We start from the raw sequence: 22,932 nt of genomic DNA on the forward strand, positions 1-22,932 counted from the left end.
TTGAATATCTCCCCATTTGGATATTCTTTATTACTTCCATCAAAGAATGTAAAGAATGTATTATGTAACCATTCTTATTCACATCTCCCCCAAAACATTATATCTCCCCATTCTTATTAGATGTAATAATGAATTATATCTCCCATGAATATATTCTCCCCCTTTTTGACACTTATGTCAAAGGGTCCTAAGGATAAATATAATACTTTGCCAAAAAAAAATTATTTACCTCCATAATCATTTTGAGAGAAGCATCCCAATTATCTAAAGCAATCCCCAATGACTTGTGTTGGATGGTTGTCTCTACTGCAAGATGTACAAGGCCTTCTAGAGTAGAAAGATTAGGATCTTTCTTTAGAACATTTTATGCATAGGCCTATTCCTTATGGAGTACTTCCAGATATGGGGTAATGGAAGATTGAATTTGCATCAATTTGGCCTCTACTGTCAATATAGCTAATTCTTTTTGTATGTGAAGCGTAGTTGCAAAATGCTTCTCATTCTGAGCTGGATCTTTGGGTCAGGGTAAACTTTAAGAAAGCCACCTCCAAAAAAAGATATAAAATATTGGCGAATATTTCATTATTTTGAAAAAAAAAAATTATTTATATTGGCGAAACTCTAAATTTTTTGTTCTAAATATGATTAATTTTGGCGATTATTTTTGAATCATAATTTTTTTTGTATAAAATATTTATGAATCTCAATAATAATAGGAAGTTCATTAATCACCATGGAATATTACAAATCAAAATTGAACATTTTTTTACCTTGTGGAATGTTATGAGAATTGTTACATATCCTTTAAATCAATAGTGAATAATAAATATTGGTGATATATCCCTAAATTAAATAATAATTATGATAATTATTGGTTAGTTCAATTTAATTTCTCCAATAATATATTATATTTAGGTTACTCAAATCTATTCATGTAACGAATATTGTGGCGAATATTTGAGTTTAAATTTTTCAATAAAATAAATTATTGAGCGATTTTAAATATTCTAGAATTGAATTTTATAAAACTATGGGGATTTAGGTTGTATCAAATCTTAAATTATTAGCCAAAATACTAGCCAAAAAATTCTAAAATTAGCCAATTTACGAATATTAGCCACTAAATTATACCCTACTTTGGGTAGTTGAGTGCTAGAAATCTTTAGATTTCGTTCCAAGCTCAGTATTCTTTGGCTAGTTTCCTATGTGAAATATGATGAATCACTCAACTTGTTGTACAATGAAAATACATTCTCAAGTACTTTCTCCACTTTTTCAATCTTCTTTGCCAATTCAACTTCTGAAAGTGCTATTTCACTTGATATTTTCTCATTCACTTTCATTTGAAACTTTCTTTTTGACCATTCTAATAATTTAACATTAGTTTCTAGGTCCTCATTTTGTACCTGGTCCACAATCTTGGACAATTGCTCCATGATGGGCTAGGTTTCATTAGGTACTTACAAGCTAAATGCATCAAGAAATATGTCCTTGATTTCCACCAGTGCTTACTTCTGCCTAAACTCATTTATGAGTATTTCTTGTCTCTTCCTCCTTTCTAGTGCCTCTGGCACTTCATTTATCTATTGTCGGTTCATAGTTCTTGAGTCATAACTAGGTATGACTATTTCTTCATCAAGTGCAGGGTCTCCATAGTGAAGTACCCTTGCAACCTTGGTAGAACTTGAGCCTAGTTCTAAAATTTGCAATGGTACTGCATTAGTGCTCAGCTTCTTATTAGGAGTCCCTAAGGTAGGCAAGTTCACTAATGTTTGTATTGCCTCCTACTCCTTAGGGGTTTTCTCTTCTTCTTTCTCCTCTTCTCTACTACCTTGATAATAATGATAATTTGAGGAGGTGCACCTTGACTTTGTGTAGTGGGAACATCTTGCCCTATTTGTTCCTTTGCTTACTCCTCGGCAGTTGTTGCTATTGTAACTATACTATCAACCTTAGCAATTTTGTCTTGTTCTTCTTGCTCCTTGGGTTGATCTACTATAGCTATGGGAGGTTGTGTAGATTGTTCTTGTGTGCTTTCCTTCTCCCTTGTTATCTTTGCTACAACTTTCTGCAACTTGTCAACACTTACCAAAACTAGATTTGTACAAAGTTGTGCTTGTAATGTAGATTGGTGAAGGATCCTTTTGAGATCCTCTACAATTAAAGGATTGATGTTCTAAGTTGAAGTTTCAGGAACATCCTTTATAATTACTGTATCTACAGGTGTTTTATGTGGATGACTTGGTGGTGGTTGTTAGGTGTCTTGGACACTCTGTTCAGTCTGCTGCTCTTCAACTATTGTCTCTTCACCATGTGTCTTCTCCACTTTCTCCTCTTTTGTCTCTTTTTCTCCTTCCTCATCTTTCTCTTTTACTTATTCTTCTTCATCATTTCTATCTTCAAATGGGTCTTCCTACCCTTCTTTCATAGTTGTCAATCCATATATTAATTTCCACATTTGTGTAGACTTTTGGACAACATCTTCTATTTGGTTTTGCAAAATTTTGAAGGCTCTATATTTGGGTGCAAATTTGCTCCCATACTTTTTACTAGCCTTTGTTATTTGACCTTTAGTAAGGTCTAGCATTACATGAGCTAATGTAGACTCTCTTATTTCCTTTTCCATTTTGAGACAGTAACGCCATTTATTCTCAACTAATGAGCTTAGCTCCTTAGGCATTGAGTTATCTAGTTCAAGTGGGGTCATCTTGAACTTAGCCATCATAGTGTAGATGGACTCTTCCACTATGTTCTATTGTTCCTTTGAAAACTTATTGAAATCTATGGTCTTTAGACCAATTAAATCAGCATTGTCTATAATATTATTACAAATGCTTTCCAATTTAGATGTGGTAGAAAGCTTACCAATCTAAATTGTTCTTCATCAGACTCTATTCTCTCTTCGTCTGATTCAAGAGGTGCAACATACTTTCTTCTCTTCTTCTACTCTATAGGTTCTCCTTGTTCTATTGCCTTCTATTTTTCCTACTCTTTTGCCCCTTGAGTTGTAGCCCTAGTGTCTACCCTTGTAGTTGGCTTGGCTAGGCTTGGCTTTGTAGCCTTCTTCTTTCCCTTGGGTTGTGCAACTAGCTATTTTTTAGCTTTTCTCTTCTTTGGCTTAGCCTTTGGTGATTCTTGCTCGACACCTTCTTCCTTATCTACATCTTCCCCCATACCTTGGGTTAAGGCAAGTGGCCCCTGATCTTTTTCTTCTTCATCACCCTCAGCATCTTCACCTTCTTTTGCTTCTTCTACAGTACCTTCCCCAAATTTAGCTTTTAGCTTCTTAACAAGCTTGTCCTTCTTTATGGATGTAGTCTTCAACTCCATACCCACATTTGATCTCACCATGTCATAGGTTCCAAAATGTGGTCCATCCTTGTCAACTTCCTCTGCCAATAATGCAGTTATTGTTGTTGATGCTTCATCTATGTTTATTTCATACCCAAGAGGTCTTAACCATCTCACTCTTCTTATGGCAGTTTGTATGTATGTATAGTCTATATCTGCAAGAAAACATACATCATTTACATGTTTCTCTACTAAGGAAATTGGAATTCTAAGCCTTTGCTTTATTAACTTCTTAAAGTCTTCAATATAGCTGGTCATCAAGGTCTCAAAATTAGCTCCCATCTACTCTATGTATTCATTGACTTGAGCTATGACTGACCTATCCATTTTCTATGCAACTTTTCCAAAAGAAGGAAATTCATTCTGAACATAAAAGAAAATACATATCAAGGTGGCACAAAATTTGCATTGGGTTCCCTTGGTTCTCCTGATTGCTGCTAGATTTTCATTGATTTGTTGCAGTTGCAGTTTTGCAACATCATATGTATGATCCTTCTTCACCAATTTATATCCTACATCTATTGCAATGCAAGGCACACTGTTGAGTTTGATGGATTGGTAGAATTTGTGTGCAATGACCCTAATATAAAAGTCAACTAGAGGGTCTTGGATAGTATCAATTGTTATCCCTCTCTTATTCCACTTAGCACTTGTGTTTTTCTCAATTGCCTCCTTAGAATCACTCCTAAGTGTCTTCAACTGATCTAGGGTTGGGTACCCTGTCACTCTATGTACAATTCTCTTTGTGATTTTTGTGATTTTTATAGGGCCATCCTCCAACCATAAGCTACCATCATGCATTTTGCTCAGCACTAGCCTAATTCATTCAATCTTGAAAATAGTGGGGAATTCTCGAGCTCAAGTTAAACCCTTCCTCTCAACAATTTGAAATTCTTCCTTCAATACTCCATTATCACACAATTTTTTATAGGCCTCCCTCATTTCCATGTCACCTATGGCTCCAATCTTACAATTATAGCATCTCCTTACATCTATAACCATTACAACCTTAGGGTGTATGTTGGATAGGGCTCTAGCTGGATTATTTTTATATGCAACTTTAGGTATTGGGTGGAAATTAGTTTTTTATATAAAAATGAGTTATATTTAAAAAAAAACTTCATCCAATAATTAAAATATTAAAAAAAAGGGTTCTAGCATTTTCATTCTCTTTTTATCCTAAATATATAATAGCATGAAGGGGTGTACACATTGAGGAAGGCTCAGGTTGTATATATCTTGGGCATGACTTATGCTTTATAATTATCATGTGAGCTTCTTTGAAATAGTACTTTGTTGATGGGAAAAGATAATGTAGTCAAATAGGTTGATGTTGGAGAACAATGTGTGGACTATATTAAAAGGTAAGTATTTATTATCTTTAAGTAGTTCATTCATATATTGATTGTAGTCTCTCTTTTTATATACATACTATAAGAGCTATTTTCCTTTCTCTCAAGGGATGTTCTTGCATGATTGATATTAGATTAAGAGGGAGTCTGACACTTTGTTAAAGGAAAGAAGCTTAGAAGATTGATGTTCAAAGGAAGTCTAACACATTTATCTAAAGGAGCAGATAGAGGATATGTTTTGGTTGATCCTTGAAGAACTTGATCATATTATAATTAGAGGGATTTTTTACTTCATGTAAACATTTGGTATCATGCATATGACTACATGACTTAATGGGCCTACCCCCTGTATACATAATAAGGAAGTGACTTCCAAATGATTATCACTAGTATTTGTAGAAGTTATTGAAAGGTAATGATCTTAGAATAACTTAATTTTATGCTACCATAGATACCTTATGATGTCTATGTGAAAGTGGCATATCAACATCCATATTTTCCTAGATAACATTAAATAAATAAAGAAGTTTTTCATGGAAATTTTTTGCAATATTCTATGGACAAGGCACATAGGACGGAATTTTTTTTATTACAATAAAGAATTTAACCCCACTTCTAGTCATGATGAAAAGACCTATATAAGAACACCTATTAATTGGAAAGCAAAAATGTTGATGTCAAGACTCAGAACTAGTTCACACCGGCTGCAATGTGAAACTAGTAAATGACAAGTTCCAAAGGAAGAGTGGGTAGACAGAATGTGTTTATTCTATAATACGGGAGCAGTAGAGACAGAGCAACACTTTGTCAAGGATTTCCTGACATATAGTGATATTAGATCTAGTTATACAGAGATATTGTAGAACAAGGACTTCAACTACTTATTTGAGGAAGATCAAGTGAAGAGACTAGTGGCTTTGATTATCAAACTTCAAAGAAGGAGAGATAAGTTAACCAAAACTTTGCAGCAAGATTAGTTTTGCTCCTACCTTTGTGGGTGATCGTGTGGGTCCCATGAGCTACTTTAGCCTTGTGGATGTCATTAAAATCTACCATATCATATCATATCATGCAGATCATGATTGATTATATTTTGCATGGTCGATGTTTGTATGGTACGCATTTTGAGAATGCATGTGCACATACCTTATAAACATTTTTGAGTACTTGGTGAATATCATGCATTGACATGTTGGAAGACTAATACTCATCATATTAGATACGATATCAAACATATTTGAATACTTCATGAATATCATGTGTTGATATTCTGGAAGACTAATACTCATGATATCAAAAGTGATATCAAACCTTATTATGTAATTGGTGATTATTCATATTTTGATATTTTGTAGGCCGATACATACTCATGATATCAAATGTGACATTAAAATGGTGGACATGTTCTAATCAAGGACATCCTTAAAAGTTTTCATTCCTAATATTTTCAATGGTGTAATAAATGTCTTGTATTTATCCTCCCTAGCCAAGAGGCAATGTTGATGCTTGGTAGCTTTAGTTGGATAAACCTATGAATATACATAAAATTATACATAAGATATAATTTATATATATGATTGTTCATTACATATGATATATAAGTTTTTTTATATGAGAGAAATTACTAGAATAATGATATATACCTATTGGATGAAGTATATTTTAATTTAAAAATACCACAAGTGCATATTTTAACACTTGAGAAGATGTTGATTTTCAAAAATGAAAAAATATTAAAGCTTATATGAGAAAATTAAAAATCATATGACCGTCTAGAGGAGAGAGTCATCTTCAAGATTGTATAATTTTTCTTTTGGTTAGAATAGATTTATTTTTAAAAATGTGGTGGGAGATGAAAACTACAATTTCATGTGAGTTGAAATTTGAATTTTTATAAAAGAGAAAGTATAGGTCAAAAGCCAATTTTTATTTTTGATTGATTTAGCTATATACATCATCTATAAAATAATCTTAGATCAAAGGGAAAAATGTTTATTTCTAAAATAATTTTTGGTGGCAACTATACCCCTACTTTTCAACATTTTTCAGCAACTAAATAATAGACATTAAAAATTGAAAAAATATACCAATTTTTATTATAAATAATCATTAAAAATAATAATACTAAAATTCATCCATTTCTACACATTTCATTAGTTTACTTCATTTTCAAACTCTAAATAATAATAGTAGTTTTATTTCATTGAAGTTGAATAGGTATACTTTTGTTAGCCTAAGTTTCCTTTATAAAAGGGTGACAGAGGTTTGTGCTTTTAGCTAGTTGCAAAAGCTTATGAAAATTGGTAATGAAATACAAAATTTTGTCACATTAACTTTCATAACATTGTGAAGATAAGCACTACACATGCAGTTAGATATTTTCCTAAGATTGTAAAACCATTTGACATGGTATGTAAGGAATGTGTGATGGAAAAATAGAATAAGAGTTCATTTCCAAGAAATATTTGTATTACTACAATAAATTTGGAGATTGTGGGCATAGATTTGAGTGGTCCTACAAGAACTAGAGCATACTACGATGAAAGATACTTTATGCTTTTTATTGATGATTTTACAAGGATGGCATGGGTAGAATTTCTTAGAGAAAAGTTTGAAACTTTTGAGATGGTCAATTTATTTAAGAATATAGTAGAGAATGAATCTGGATTGAAGATTAAATTCTTAAGGTAATATAGAGGAGGCAAATTAATTTCAAATGAGTTTAACATATTTTTTGGGAATAATGGAATCAAGAGATGACTTTCATCTTGTAAGAAACCATGGTAGAATGAATAGTAGAAAGGAGAAACACAATATTTGACGAGGTAGCAAGAGAAAAGATGTTTGCTCCACAGAGATGTCATCTCATGGAATGCGATGATTGCAGGATATTGCATCACATATACTTTGGAGATAAGAAGTGAACACCACAATTTACATAATCAATAGAGTACAAATTAGACAAGACATTGGTAAAACACCTAGGATGAACTATGGTTTGAACATACACCTATTGTGAAATGCTTTAGAATCTTTGAAAGTAAGTATTATATCAAAAGAGAAGATGAAATTGGTAAATTTGACTCTAGAAGTGATGAAGGAATGTTCCTTGGATATTCTTGAAAAGCAAGACATGTAGATGTTTTAATCAAAGATTGAAAACTATTGTTGAAACCACTAATGTGAAAGTTGATGAGAAGTTCATAATTTAGTAAAGAATACTTGACTATATTTTAGATGAAAATACTAATCAAAGGTCTAGCAATTAGAATATTAAACAAGAATTATTTTATGAGTTTGACATTGACTTGCAAACAAAACTACAAAGAAAAGAACCAAGAGAATAACCTAGAGAAAATGTTAGAATAGAGAAGTGAACACCTAGATATGTTGCAAGAAATCATCCTATGAATAAGAGCAATATAAGTGAAAACAAGGGAATAATGTCAAGAAATAAGATGAGTAAAGAATTATATTTGATATCTTAAGTTGAACCTAAGATTGCAAATGAAGCTTGTAAAGTTGAATCTTGGATAAAAGCTATGAAATAGGAACTTAAACATATTGAAAAGAAAAAGACATGGGAATTAGTTCCTAGACCTAAAGATAAGAATGCCATTCGCACAAAGTCGGTATTTAGAAACAAGATGGGTGAGAAAGTAGAAGTGGGAATAAACAAAGCAAGGTTTGTATGCAAAGATTATTGACAACAAGAATGAATTGATTTTGAGAAAAATTTTGTCCCTAAAGCAATAAGAATGTTTTTGGCATATGCAGCTAACAAGAATTTTAAGGTTTATCAGGTGGATGTTAAGTCATCTTTTCTTAATGGAGATCTTGAAGAAGATATTTACATTGAACAACCTAATAGATTTCCTCTAACAAATAGTACAAACATGATTTGCATATTGAAGAAATTAATGTATGGATTAAAGAAAACACCTAGAGCTTGGTATGGAAGATTGGATAAGCATTTGCAAAATTTTAGATTGAAGAAAGGTAATCAAATAGCAACATGCACTTGAGAAAAAATGAATATGGTTTACTGATTATTGGTGTGTTTTTTGATGACATTATTTTTGGAGGAAATAATGGAGCAAGTAAGAAATTTTTAGAACAAATGAATAATGAATTTGAGATAAGGATGATTAGTGAAATGAAGTATTTCTTGGGATTGCAAATAACTCAGAATGAGGATATTGCATTTTCATATCATAAACTAAATATCTTAAGGATTTGTTGACAAATTTTTATTTGGAGAATTGTAAACTAGTTGGGACACCTATGGTTATAGGATTCAAATTATCAAGGATGACTCTCTTAGTGCATTATAAACAAGATACAAATCTATGATAGGAGGATTACAATGTTTGACTCACACAAGACTAGATATAACTAATGTAATTAGAATTATGGCAAGATTACAAGAAGATCCTAAAGAGACAAATTTGGAAATAATAAAGAGGATATTTAGTGTTGGAAATATTCAAGACTATGCTAGGTTACTGAGAGCAGAGGGGTGAATCGGTAACCAAAAATCTTTATCAATTATAGATCTTAATTACAGTATTCCAATTACGATTTAGTTCATCATATCTAATCTAATTACATGCATGACAAATTGGAAACATAAAACATTCATAACACTTGAAAAAAATGATTTGGTTACCCATAAACCTTCCAAATAGAAAGTAAAACTAGGGTGGGGATGATACCCACAAAAATTCAATACTGCAACATAAAGTTGGCCTGTTAAGGCTTACAATGATCACATTTTATGATCTACCTTGTTAGGAGCAATTAGGACTGCTAGGTCCACCTTGTTAGAGGTTTTCAAAACACACAATAAAGTATGCACTCTATTAAGATATTTAAGAAAGACTATTAAGTCTACCTTGTGAAAGGATTTTGACTGGTTCACCTGTTAGGATGAAACGGTAGATCTCTGACTTACAACTAGATTTCAGATAGAGATTCCGTAATTGTACTAATCATCTTTCTATGATAGATTTTACATTGCTGCTCCTTATGCTGATATGGCCTTCATAAATCTTTATCTACTACTTACATTTGCATTCTTGCACTTGCATTACATACACATTTTCATTCCATACATCCTTGATATGATACATACATACATACATACATATATCAAACCAATTTGCAAAATTAGAAAGTTAACCAAGACACAAGTTAACACAAATATGACAAAGTCATCCCAAATGAAGACACTCAGGTTCTAAAGACTGACTTGGTGAAGTTCTGATACTTGACACTCACTATCATTACTCGGCATCATCATGCACTCGGTAGATGTAGATGCTTAGTCCATATTGGTCACTTCAAAGTAGTCTTGAACTCATTCTGCACTAGTGACTTAGTAGATACTATATAACTTGGCATAAGCTAAATCACTTGGTAAACACATAAGCTTAGTTTACACCAATGTTGCATTACATGAACTATGAATTTGGTAGAAACTGCAATGCTTAGTAACCACTGAAATGCTTGGTTGAACTGCTAAATTAAATCTACTTGGTTTGAACTGCTGGGCTTCACACCAACTAAATACACTTGGTAACCACTAAAATGCTCAATAGCTATTGGAATTAGTCCAAGTAACTTGGTAGCAACTATAGAGCTTGGTGGCTATTGAATTACGTGGAAAACACTATAGACTATTTAATGAGCTCAGTAGCCATACAAAACTTGAATAAGTATGTGTCCCTAATAAAAAAATTGATTGATATGTCAACAATCTCCCCCTTTGACATTAGTGATAAAAAAACTTATCAACCAAAATTTTATATATGTCATCTTTGTAATACTAGCTTGGTAGAATATACTATTTTGAGATTTTTCAAAATTTATCTTTGTAAGGTATACTATACATCATTTGTTATGTACATTCTCCTCATAGCATGTTTCTCCCCCATACTATGTGTCTCTCCATATACAGATACCATGTGTCTCAATAATAATCTCCCCCTTTTTAATAATAATGCAAAAGATTTATTTAGAACTTATCTACATGGAGACACCAAAATGAGATAAAAAATCAAAATGTACCTTAAGGATAAGTGCCAGGGTTTTATCCCAATTTTCTTGCAAAATCTTGCATATATGTAGAGCAATTTGTACTTCTGCAAAGAGTATTTTCATGTGATCTACAATGGAGAAGTTGTTTTCATGGATCAAGGTTTTTAAGTAAACAATATGTTTCTACATTGTATCCATGATAGGAAAAATCATATTCTAAATATCAATCAGTGTTGATCGGATCCTTGCTTCTTCTCTTAACAATTCTACCTGCATGTCTGACAAAAATCTAATCTTCATTTAATGTGCAGAGCTTGAACTATGGTCAAGTTGCAACTACTGAGCATTGGCTTTCATATCCTCATCAATTTTTGATATTTTACCCTTTATTTCCTTAGTCAACTTAGAAACATCATGCAACTTTCCAAAAAGTGATGTCACATTGTGCAGGAGGTCTCAAAAATGATCAAAATTGATGAAAGCTCAACTTGATGAATAATAATTTGCTAAGCAATGTGCTCCAACACTTTGCTATCAAATTTCTTTTCAGCTTTCTCAATTAGCTTGTCTTGTCCACTAGTGTCCTCATTGAACTCTTGGACTACTTCTGCAAATTGTAACAAAATAGGTTAGAAGTATCAACCTCAATTCCTATAGCCTTAGAAAAAATATTTTTAGCATCATCTATAATTTTATACTCTCTATCTCTTTTTTCTCTTAATTTTTGCTGCTTTTTTTGAAGAATTTCACCAAATTCATGCATTTTATCTATAGCAAGATTATGAATATCCCATTTGGGAATTTCTATTTCCTCATCTAAGTCTATGTCATCCTCTATGTCCTTTCTTTTACTCAAAAATTTTGTACTCGGTTGAGCCTTATGCTCAACTATCCTTGTACTTAATGCTTTTATGTCTAGAATGGAAATAATGTTTGATATACTAGGACTTGCAGTTAAAATTGATACAATACTAACTAATAGAATACTAACAGGAATTCTCAATGAATCCAAAAATGAAGAAGTCGTAACTGAAGTATCCAAAACTGAAGTAGACAAAACTGTAGTATCCAAAATTGAAGTACTTACTGCTAAAGAACTCAAAGTTGTAGAAGACACTATATTTATGATTGATGACATCAACTCAGTAGATGACAAAGAGAGAGGTTTGTAGCTTGGTAGATGAAGTGGAAGTCACTTCCATTAATGATACATTAGCTAAGTGGAGGCAAAGAGTGATTGGACATTTGAAGTTTCTATGGTTGTCACAATCAAATTTGTTGAAGCTATCTCTGAGCTTGATATAGCTACTAATTTTCTTGGAGAGTGAAGAAGTGAGGCAATGACTGCAGCTACTATCTTCATTGGGTTGGTCTCATCATCATCTTCCTTATCTTCCTTGGTAGCTTCCTACTTTTTATCTTCTTCATCTTCCTCATTGTCAAAATGTGGTCTTAGTATAAGTTTCATCATTATCACTATCATCATCATCATCTTTTACATCTACTGGGAAGTCACTTGGTTTATGCAGATGATAAATATTCTTCCATATGTTTGTAGCATTCTTAACTACATGCTCTGTATCTTTGATCGAAATTAAACATGTGTTAAACCTAAGAGTCAATTTATCTTCATTTTTCTTCAAAGATTCTTTTACCTCAACTTCTGTCATGCTTGATAGTAACTACCTTAAGGTTTGTGCATAAATGTCTTTTGTTTTTTTCATTGCAAAGTCCCATCTTGGCTTTATTTTCTCTAAAAATTCATTAAAGATTTGAGAGATGATTTAATCTAGTGAATACTTCCATTTTCCCATTTTGGTCAACACCAGTTATTCCACCTATTTATGCTTTGCTTCTATCCTTGTTTCATACTTCAAAGATTTTCAATTTGTTAAACTTGCACCTTCTTCCATTTGTTTCAACTTTTCTTGGAAGGTGGGAGGAGGTTTGCTAAGGACAATATCACTTCCTTTCTTCCTAGACCTCCTTGTGAAGACTGTAGTGGATGGCTTAGGCGAGTTGGTGATGATCACCTTGCCTTTCTTCTTCATAGGTTCTTCTTCCTTTTCTAATTCCTCTTCATCCTCTACTTCTTCTACATCTTCTCCTTTTCCTTTAGTTAACATGAGAGGTGTGCTAGTTTTCAGTTTAGCTATTCTCCTCTTTCCTTTGTTAATTGCCTGAGGGAGCTTTATCTCTAGTTCTATCCTTTCCTTGGCTTCATCATAGGTTCCAAAGTATGGTGCCTTTGTATCAATAGGTTCATTAACTAGAGCTTCAATAATATCCTTTGCTTCATCAATATTTACCTCACAAGGAAGAGCTTTTACCCACACAATTTTGGGCTTCACTACCTGGATGTAAACTCTATCACAATCTACCATAAAGCACACATCATCTTTGTAATCCTCAACTAACTTCTTAGATATCTTGAACCTATTATTCATTTTCTCTTTGAACACTTCGAAGTAGTTGTCCATAATGTTAACATAGTTCTCTCCCATTTCTGCAATGTATACATTTATCTGGTATAATACAAGCACATCTTTTTTCCATACTACCGTGCCTTTGGAAGGGAAGAACTTCTAAACATAAAAGAACAAACAAGTCAATAGTGAACCAAATTTATAGGGGTTTTTCTTGGATGTCCTAATACTTTCCATGTTTTTGTTGAGTTGCTTCAACAACAGATCTACCAAGTCATAAGATAGATTATTTTTCACGACTTTATAAGCTAAGTCCACGACTTCACACAATACATTGTTAAGGAGGCTCAAACTATATATATATCTAATGTGTTACAACATGAATCCCAAATTTTAGCTTTATATTTGTCACACTACTAATTTTCATGCCTCTTCCATCCCTTTCAGCTAGGGTTTTCTTTTCTAGCTCAACCTAACCTAGGGTTTTTGATGGGGACACAACCCAAGCACAGAATGGACACAACAGTAAAGGGAAATTTTGTTAACTTTGTAAATAAGCTAATACATTTAGTACAGAGAAAATAGACTTCAAAACATGCCCTAAGGGCTTACAATAGTATAAGTCTGGAGATAATTTCTCCTTTTAGTACCTTCTCTCAAGCTCCACTTCGAATTGCCTTTTACAATGCCAGAAATATTCTTAAATAGACATCGGAGGTTTAAGGATTAGGAGTACATTCTAGAAAGTGCTAGTTGGCATCCACTGACCAAATAGAAGGCTCCAAAAGCTATGTTAGAAGTCGACGCAAATCTAGAAGAATCCAAAAATGGTAACCGAACTTTCGAGAGGCATAACTTTTGAACCGTAGCTCTGATTGACGAACCATTTACATTTTTGAAAAGCTCTCGAAGTGCTTTATAGCCCTATGAACTAGCTTTGCTCATCTCCTATTTTTGGCCTTGTTTGAGGTCATTTAATGCCCCTAACCTGACTTTGAAGTATTTTTAGGAGGTCTCCAAAAACTGAAAGATTGTAATAACTTTCAAACTGTGGGGCCTTTCGACCTGATTCTTTTTCTAGAATGCTCTAAATTACAATTACAATATTTCGACCAATTTACACCTTCTAATTCACCAAAATGATGGCTCAATTACATACTCCTATTTTTTTGGCATTTACACATACCCCAAGGTGTTCAAATACTCTATCCTAGAACACTGATAGTGGAACTGTGAGAGTTGGAACCTTTATTTGACCAAAATGGGTATCCAAAAATGAAAACACATGAAATAGAAACTAAGTCTAATTACATTTTTTTTGGTTGACACAGGATTGCCCTTATACCTCTGGATGGTCCTACATCAAACACTCAGGGTAGATTGAAAAGTGACCCTGTCACTTTATGAATGGTAGAGGAAATCCCAAATGGGAAACTTTAGCTGCTGAAATCCAAGTTGAGTCCTCTATTGGCCGTCCTTTCCACTTGACCAAATACTCTTCATACTGCCTATTTTTGGTACTCCTACCCACACAATGATCTAGAATGTCTTCTATCTCCTCCTTCTTAGAAGTAGGAATTGGACATGGCTCTAACATTGACTCCTCATCTGCACCATCATCATGATACTCTGTTAAGCCTGCAATGTTGAAAATAGGAGAAATGTGAATACCATCTGGCAACTCCACCTCATATGCATTCCTGAGTCATGTTTCTTCAAAGTTTTGCAGGGACCAAATTTTTTCATTTTCAGCTTGTTGTAAGTACCGGCTGGAAATCTTTCTTTTCGTAAGTGTACCATGACTAGATCCCCTACTTGGAATTCCTTATGTCTTCTCCTTTGATCAGCCCTAGATTTATACTCTTGATTCATCTTGGTAATGTGTGCTTGGACCTCCCCATGTAGACGCTTGATATGTTTAGCAAATTCTTTAGCTTCAACACTTGTCCTCTCCCCTTGCTCTATCTTCCTCAATTCTGGTGCAGTCCTTGGACTACTTCCATATACAATTTAGAATGGTGATTTTCCAATACTCCTATTTATAGAGTTATTATAAGCAAACTCTTCTTGTGGTAGAATCAAATCCCACCCCTTGGGCTTATCCCCAACTAAACATCTTAGCAAATTGCCCAGACTTCTGTTTACCACTTTTGTTTGGCCGTCAGTCTGCGGGTGATGTGTGGAACTGAATTTCAAGTTTGTTCTCAACTTCTTCCACAATGTCCTCCAGAAATACTCCACTAATTTAGTGTCTTTGTTAGAAACTATACTCCTTGGGAGACCATGTAGTATTACCACCTCTCTGAAAAACAAGTCTGCAATATGGACAGCATCATGAGTTGTGTGGCATGGGATGAAATGTGCCATTTTGGAGAACCTATCAACAACCACAAATACTGAGTCATTACCCCTTTGTGTCCTTGGCAATCCAAGAACAAAATCCATACTTATGTCCTCCCATGGCTTTGGTGGAAAAGGAAATGGCTAATATAGTCCAGTATTGTGACTAAATCCCTTGGCAACTTGACAAATCTGACAACTCTGTACAAACTTCTTCACATCCTATGAAATCTGAGGCCAAAAATAATGTTCTCTAAGAATGGAAATGGTCTTATCTCAACCAAAATGTCCTGTCATCCCTGCACTGTGTTTCTCCTTAATTTTCCCTCATGGAACTCCTTGGAATGCATAATTGACTGCCTTTGAACAACATACCATCCTGAATCAGATAGTCTAGCCACTTGGTTCTGTCTCCAACAATAGGCTCTTTACAAGCTTTCCATGCTTCAGCAAAATCAGGATCCTCAGGGTATAGATTCTTGAGTTCATCAAACACGACTACTTCAACTTGCATTATGGTAAGCAACAACTATCTCCTACTTAATGCATCTGCAACCCTGTTAGATTTTCCACTTTGATGCTTCAACACAAATGTATAGCTCTGCAAGAACTCTACCCACTTCATATGCCTCTAATTCAATTTACCTTTGCTATTTAGGTACTGTAATGCCTGGTGATTAGTATATAAAACAAATTCCTTTGGCAATAAATAATGCCTCCATTTCTTTAAGGCCTGAACTATTGCATAGAACTCTTGATCATAAACATAATACTTCTTTTTTGCATCATTCAAATTTTCACTAAAATATGCAATAGGCTTACCTTCTTGACTCAATATAGGTCCAATAGAACTTCCACTAGCATCATAATCCACTTGGAACACCTTTCTAAAATTTGGAAGTGCCAACACAGGTTGTTCTGTCACCTTCTTCTTTAGCAATTCAAAACTTCTCACAGCTGTCGCTATCCATTTGAACTCTTTTCTATCCCCTCTTATTGTGTCAGTTAGGGGTGCACATATGCCACTAAAATTCTAAATAAACTTTCTATAAAAACTAACCAAACCATGAAATGATCTTACCTCAGTAGCAGACCTTGGAGTTGGCCATTCCAAGATGGCTTTTACCTTCTATGGATCTATTTTGAGACCTTCAGGTGATATAAAAAACCCCAAGTAGACTAACTCCCTTTTTGCAAAGATACACTTCTTCAGATTAATTAACAGTTTCTCTTCCCTTAACCTTTCAAGGACACTATAAATATGCAATAAATGTTCTTCCAAAGTCTTTCTGAAAATTAAAATATCATGCAAATAGACAATAGCAAATTTTCCCAAGAACTTCTTAAGTACCTCATTCATAAGCCACATGAAGGTGCTTGGGGCGTTCATCAATCCAAAGGGCATGACTAACCACTCATAAAGACCCTCCTTGGTATTGAAGGTTGTTTTCCACTCATCTCCTTCTTGAATCCATATCTAATGATAGCCACTCTTGAGATCTATCTATGTGAAGTACTCAGCTCCACTCAAGCAATCCATAAGATCATCCATTCTTGGCAAAGGAAACTGATACTTGATGGTTATCCTATTTATAGCTTGAGAGTCCATACACATCCTCCACTCTCCATCCTTCTTTGGTGCCAGTACTGTAGGTACTACACATGGACTCAGGCTCTCCTGAATCAAACCTTTTCTCAATAGCTCCTATACCTGTCTATTTAGCTCCTCAGTTTCAGTAGGAGTCATCCTGTGAGCAGCCTTGTTAGGAAAACTAGCTCTTGGGATTAAATCTATCTGATGACTGATTTACCTTACTGGTGGCAATCCTTCTAGAACATCATCAGAAATGATATATCCAAACTCACTTAGTAAATCTGAAACTTCAAGTGGTATTTCACTACTACCTTCTTTATCTTTCCTAGGAATCAAAGCATAGCACATACACTGATGTTTCATGCCATCTAATAACTTCCTTCCATCAACAAGACAAATCCTAGCATTGCTACATACCTTTTCGACTTCCTTTTTCATGGGCTTTAGTTTGTGGCGAACTCCATCCTTTGTTAGAGAATATGTGTTTGCATGACCATCATGTACTACATGCCTATCAAACTACCACGGTCTTCCCAACAATAGATGGAAAACATCCATTGGAATAACATCACAAAGAACTTCATCATGGTAACTCCCAATTTTGAATTTCACTAAACATTGTTCACTTACTAGGACCTTATGATCATCTTTCACCCAAGCAATCCGATAGAGCTGGGGGTGTTTCTCCCTCTTGAGCTTCAACTTAGAGACCATCTCCTCTGATACCAAGTTATCAGTGCTACCACCATCAATGATCACATCACAACATTTATCCTCACACTTGCACCTGGTATGGAATAAACTCCTCCTTTGTCCTAGTTCAATCTCACCACTTATTAGAGACCCTTTCATTTACTAAAGTCTCTCCTCTTTCTGCATCCTTTGAATGTGATGATTGTGCATCCTCATCCACATGAGCAACCCTAGCTTGACCCTCAGCTCTCCTATATGTCCTTCCTTGTCATTGAGGGCATTCAAAGGCATAATGACCTTCTTCATTGCAATGGAAATAGGTACCACAGAAGCCTCCTCTTCCTTGTCCATGTCCTCTACCTCTTCCTCTCTGATTTCCAAAGTCTTGATCATGGGAGCAGTTGAAACCCTCATTCATCTAGTTCCTGCTAGTACCCACATCTTCATTTTTCTTTTGGGTTTCATTTCGGCCTCCAAATGACCTACCACTACCCCTTCCTCCTTGACCATGCCCTCTTTGTCTCCCTTCAAACTTTTTATTTAGCTTCTCTTCAACTCGTAGGGAAAATTGGTATGCCTCTTCAATGATGGTCATTCTTACCAGACTTAATTCCTCCTGGATGCTAGGTCACAACCCACTGATATAATGAGCAACCTTCTCCCTATTTGCTTCTGCATGCCCTACTCTAATCAGAAGTCGGTAAAAATCCTCTATATATTCTTGGACTGATTTTCCTGCTTGCTTTAACCCATGCATCTTCTTAAACAAATCAAGCTCATAATCAACAAGAATGAATTGCTTCTTCAATTTTTCCACCGTATGATCCCACCTTGTGATCTTCTCCTTTCCTCTTCTATTTCTTTCCAATTGAACCTCTTGACACTAGATTTTGGCATGGCCTTTCAGTTTGGCCTTTGCAAACTTAACCCTATCTGGATCTCTCATATCTTCATACTCAAAGTACTCTTCCAGTTCATTGATCCAATCGATAAACTCATCTGGTTTCAGATTTCCTGAAAATACACCCACATCAATTGTAGGTCTTTTCCAAAACTTAGTAATGGCCCTAAAAATCCTTTCCTCTACCTAATTCAAAACTTCCCCATCAAATTCACCTTCTGGTCCAATTTCTTCTTCTTCATTGTCATCCTCACTTTCGTCACCTGCGAAAACATTTGTTCCTCTATGGAGCTCCTCCTGCAACGCGTGTACCTACCTTTGGAGGGCTCTAACCTCCCCAAGATTAATAGCTCCGGCCCTTCCACCATGCTCTCTTTGTGGAGGCATCATCTTAACTCAAACCCACAACCACACAATCCTGGTGCAAACTGCCTCACAGTCGGCACTCTGTCTACACACTCAAGAAAGCCAGCTCTGATACCACTTGATGGGGACACAACCCAAGCATAGAATGGACACAACAGGAAAGGAAAATTTTATTAACTTTTTAAATAAGCTAACACATTTAGTATAGAGAAAATAGACTTCAAAACATGCCCTAAGGACTTACAACAGTATAAGTCTAGAGATAATTTCTCCTTTTAGTACCTTCTCTCAAACTCCACTCCGAACTGCCTTTTACAATGCTAGAAATGTTCTTAAATAGACCCCGAAGGTTTAAGGATTAGGAGTACATTCTAGAAAGTGCTAGTTGGCATCCACCGACCAAATAGAAGGCTCCAAAAGCTGCGTTAGAAGTCAACACAAATCTAGAAGAATCCAGAAACGATAACCGAACTTTTGGGAGGCATAACTTTTGAACCTTAGCTCTGATTGCTGAACTGTTTACATTTCTAGAAAGCTCTTGAAGTGCTCTATAGACCTATGGATGAGCTTTTCTGCTACCCCATTTTTTGGCCCTGTTCGAGGTCATTTAATGCCCCTAATCTGACTTTGAAGCATACTTAGGAGGTCTCCAAAAATTGAAAGATTGCAATAAATTTCAAACCATGGGGCCTTTCGACCTGATTCTTTTTCTGGAATTCTCTAAATTACAATTATAATCTTTCAACCAATTTACACCTTCGAGTTCACCAAAATGATGGCTCAATTACATACTCCTATTTTTTTGGCATTTACACATATCCCAAGGTGTTTAAATACTCTATCCTAGAACACTTATAGTGGAACTGTGAGAGTTGGAACCTTTATTTGACCCAAATGGGTATCCAGAAATGAAAACACATGAAACAAAAACTAAGTCTAAGAATATTTTTTTTGGTTGACACAGGATTGCCCTTATACCTCTGGATGCTCTTGCATCAGTTTTGGTGGTTTTAGCTTTGGTGAGCATGGGGAGGCTAGTGATGCAATGAATCATTTTATTTGTAATCACAACTAGTTGCTCAAGCCATAGTTGACCACTATTCACCTAGCTTAGAATGTATCTAATCCATATAATTTGAAAACCTCAGGGCATGTGGGGAATATGCATCAAACCTTTATCTTCCAAATGCTTATGCTTAGGTTTAAGAATTCCATTAACACATAATTCACCTAGGGCATCATCCATTTCTAGGGTACCAATTTCTTGAATAGAGCACTTGAAATGAGTATGAATATCATTAATAAGGAGTACCTTAGGAGGGATTTGTGATTGAGCTCCACTCGAATCAAGGGTTTCTACAATTGTAGGCATAAGTTTGAAATCTGGTGCTTTCCACTCAACTCCTTGAACCAACATCTTAGACTCTCTCTTCACTTTGTTGTTGGTTGATGCCATTGTACTTGGTAAACCATGAGAACCTTGATAACTTGTTGAAAATATGTGTAAAGTCACTTGATCACACTGTAAATCACTTCTTCGCAATAGCACTTAGATTTCATAGTAAGAAATGAGTTTGATTTCATGCTTTTTGTTAAAGTTTTGCCATTAATTCTTGGTACAAAGATAGCTAAGTTGACATCATGTTTGATAGCATGTCATCCACTATCCAATGATTACTCAGTGAAGGCTTTGTGACTTGGTAACCATGTGTGTCTTGTTACTCCCAACCTTGCTCAATAGAGTCCATGACCCAACCTTACTCAATAGAGAAGGTAACTCAATAATAATTGATACTGATCTTTCTCAGTGATCCTTTTGTATCTTGAATACTAATTTGTATCTTTATCACCTTTCAATTCAAATTATTTGAATGTGATCTTGATAATGTAGTTCTAGTTCTCCTTTGGAAAGTAAGTTGGAAATGGTGGAGTCACCCACTTCTTGAGTAACATGACCATCATTACTCGGACTAGTAGCCTTGGTAGATTTAGGAATCCATTGCTGCCTTGTCTACATTCAAATGTTATATGCTTTTGCCTTCTTTTCATCTTCAATTTTACCTATATTCATGCAATTTTTGGCTAGATGACCAAGTTTGGTACAAGTGAAGCATCTTATGGTGGTATCTCTTCTCCTTTTGTCATGTCTAACACAATTCATGCTAATGTGTCCAAATTCTCCATAGCAATGACATCTACACCAAGTGTTGTAGTCCCAATCAAATATTGCTTTCACAATTTTCTCTACTAGATTGAATTACTTGGTTTTGCTTTTTGATTCCTTGTGACCTTGTTTCTTGCACTTGTGACACTTGGCCTCAAATTTTGGTTTCTCTTTGCATTAATTAGCCCTATGACCATGCTGACTACAATTGTAGCATTTTCCATTAAACTTTACTTTGCCATTATTCCAACATTTGTTTGATGTATGACCTAACTTACCACAATGATTGCAAGTAGGTCTTTGATTCCTTTGAGCACATTATTCGGAGGATTCACCTTCTTATTTGTATCCAATTCTTGCTTTTCATTTTTTCCTATAGAGGGTTTTCTCATTCAGTTGAATCATGTTTGCTTGAGATTTCATCATTCTTTCATTGATTTTCTTTTTAATGTTTAGGTCATTTTTCAATCTTTCACTAATTTTCTTTTTAGATCTCAGCTCATTTCTTATTCTTTCATTGATTTGTCTTTCTAAATTTAGATCATTCCTTAACCTTTAATTTGATCTATCTTTGGCTCATAATTTCCTCATTTGCATTGGAGATTTGATCCATAAGATCTACATGCTGAAGGGATTGGTTCTGGATCTCATTATTTCTTCCATCCATTTCTTCTTTTATCTTGTTTCTTTGTTCCAAGATTTCACACAACCTTACTAAATGAATTTCTTGTTCTATTTTTAGCTTTCTTACTTCTTCTTGTAGGGAACCATTCTTCTCTAGGAGTTCTTTGATTGTATCATTTGCTTCATCTGAACTGGTTGAAGGGAAAAAGTCTTCAATTCTTTCTTCAATGTACTGATGATCATTCAATTAATTTGAAATTTTCTTCCTTCTTTTTAGGGATTGTGAAAGTTGCTCCTTTTCTTGCTTGAGTTGAGCAATGGCCATTTCTAGATCCAACTTTTCATTGTCAATGGCTTTGTCAAGTTTGAATATCTCCATTATAGTTGATTTTTTGCTCAAGCTATCAAAATTTCTCCTAAGAACCACAAAGCTTGGATACCAATTATTGGAAATATTCAAGACTATGCTAGGTTATTGAGAGGGGAGGGGTGAATTAGTAACCAAAAAATTTTATTAATTACAGATCTTAATTGCAGTAATCCAATTACCATTTAGTTCATCATATCTGATCTAATTACATGCATGACAAATTGGAAGCATAAAAAATTCATAACACTTGAACACAATGATTTGGTGATCCACAAACCTTCCAAATAGAAAGTAAAACTGAGGTGGGGATGATACCCACAAAACTTCAATACTGCAACATAAAGTTGGCCTGTTAAGGCTTACAATGATCACTTCTAATGATATTCCCTATTAGGAGTAATTAGGACTACTAGGTCCACCTTGTTAGATGTTTTACAAATACACAATGAAGTATGCACTCTATTAAGAGATTTAAGAAAGATTGTTAAGTCTACCTTGTGAAAGGATTTTGACTAGTTCACTTATTAGGATGAAATAGTAGATCTCTAACTTACAACTAGATTTCTGATAGAGATTCCTTGATTGTACTGATCACCTTTCTATGATAGATTTGTCACTACTTCTCCTTATGCTGATATGGCCTTCATAAATCTTTATCTGTTACTTATATTCACATTCTTGCACTTACATTACCGACACATTTTCATTCCAT

Source organism: Cupressus sempervirens, chromosome 2 (assembly GCF_028749045.1).
Source record: "Cupressus sempervirens isolate cs-2001-9-10 chromosome 2, ASM2874904v1, whole genome shotgun sequence".
NCBI lineage: Eukaryota > Viridiplantae > Streptophyta > Pinopsida > Cupressales > Cupressaceae > Cupressus > Cupressus sempervirens.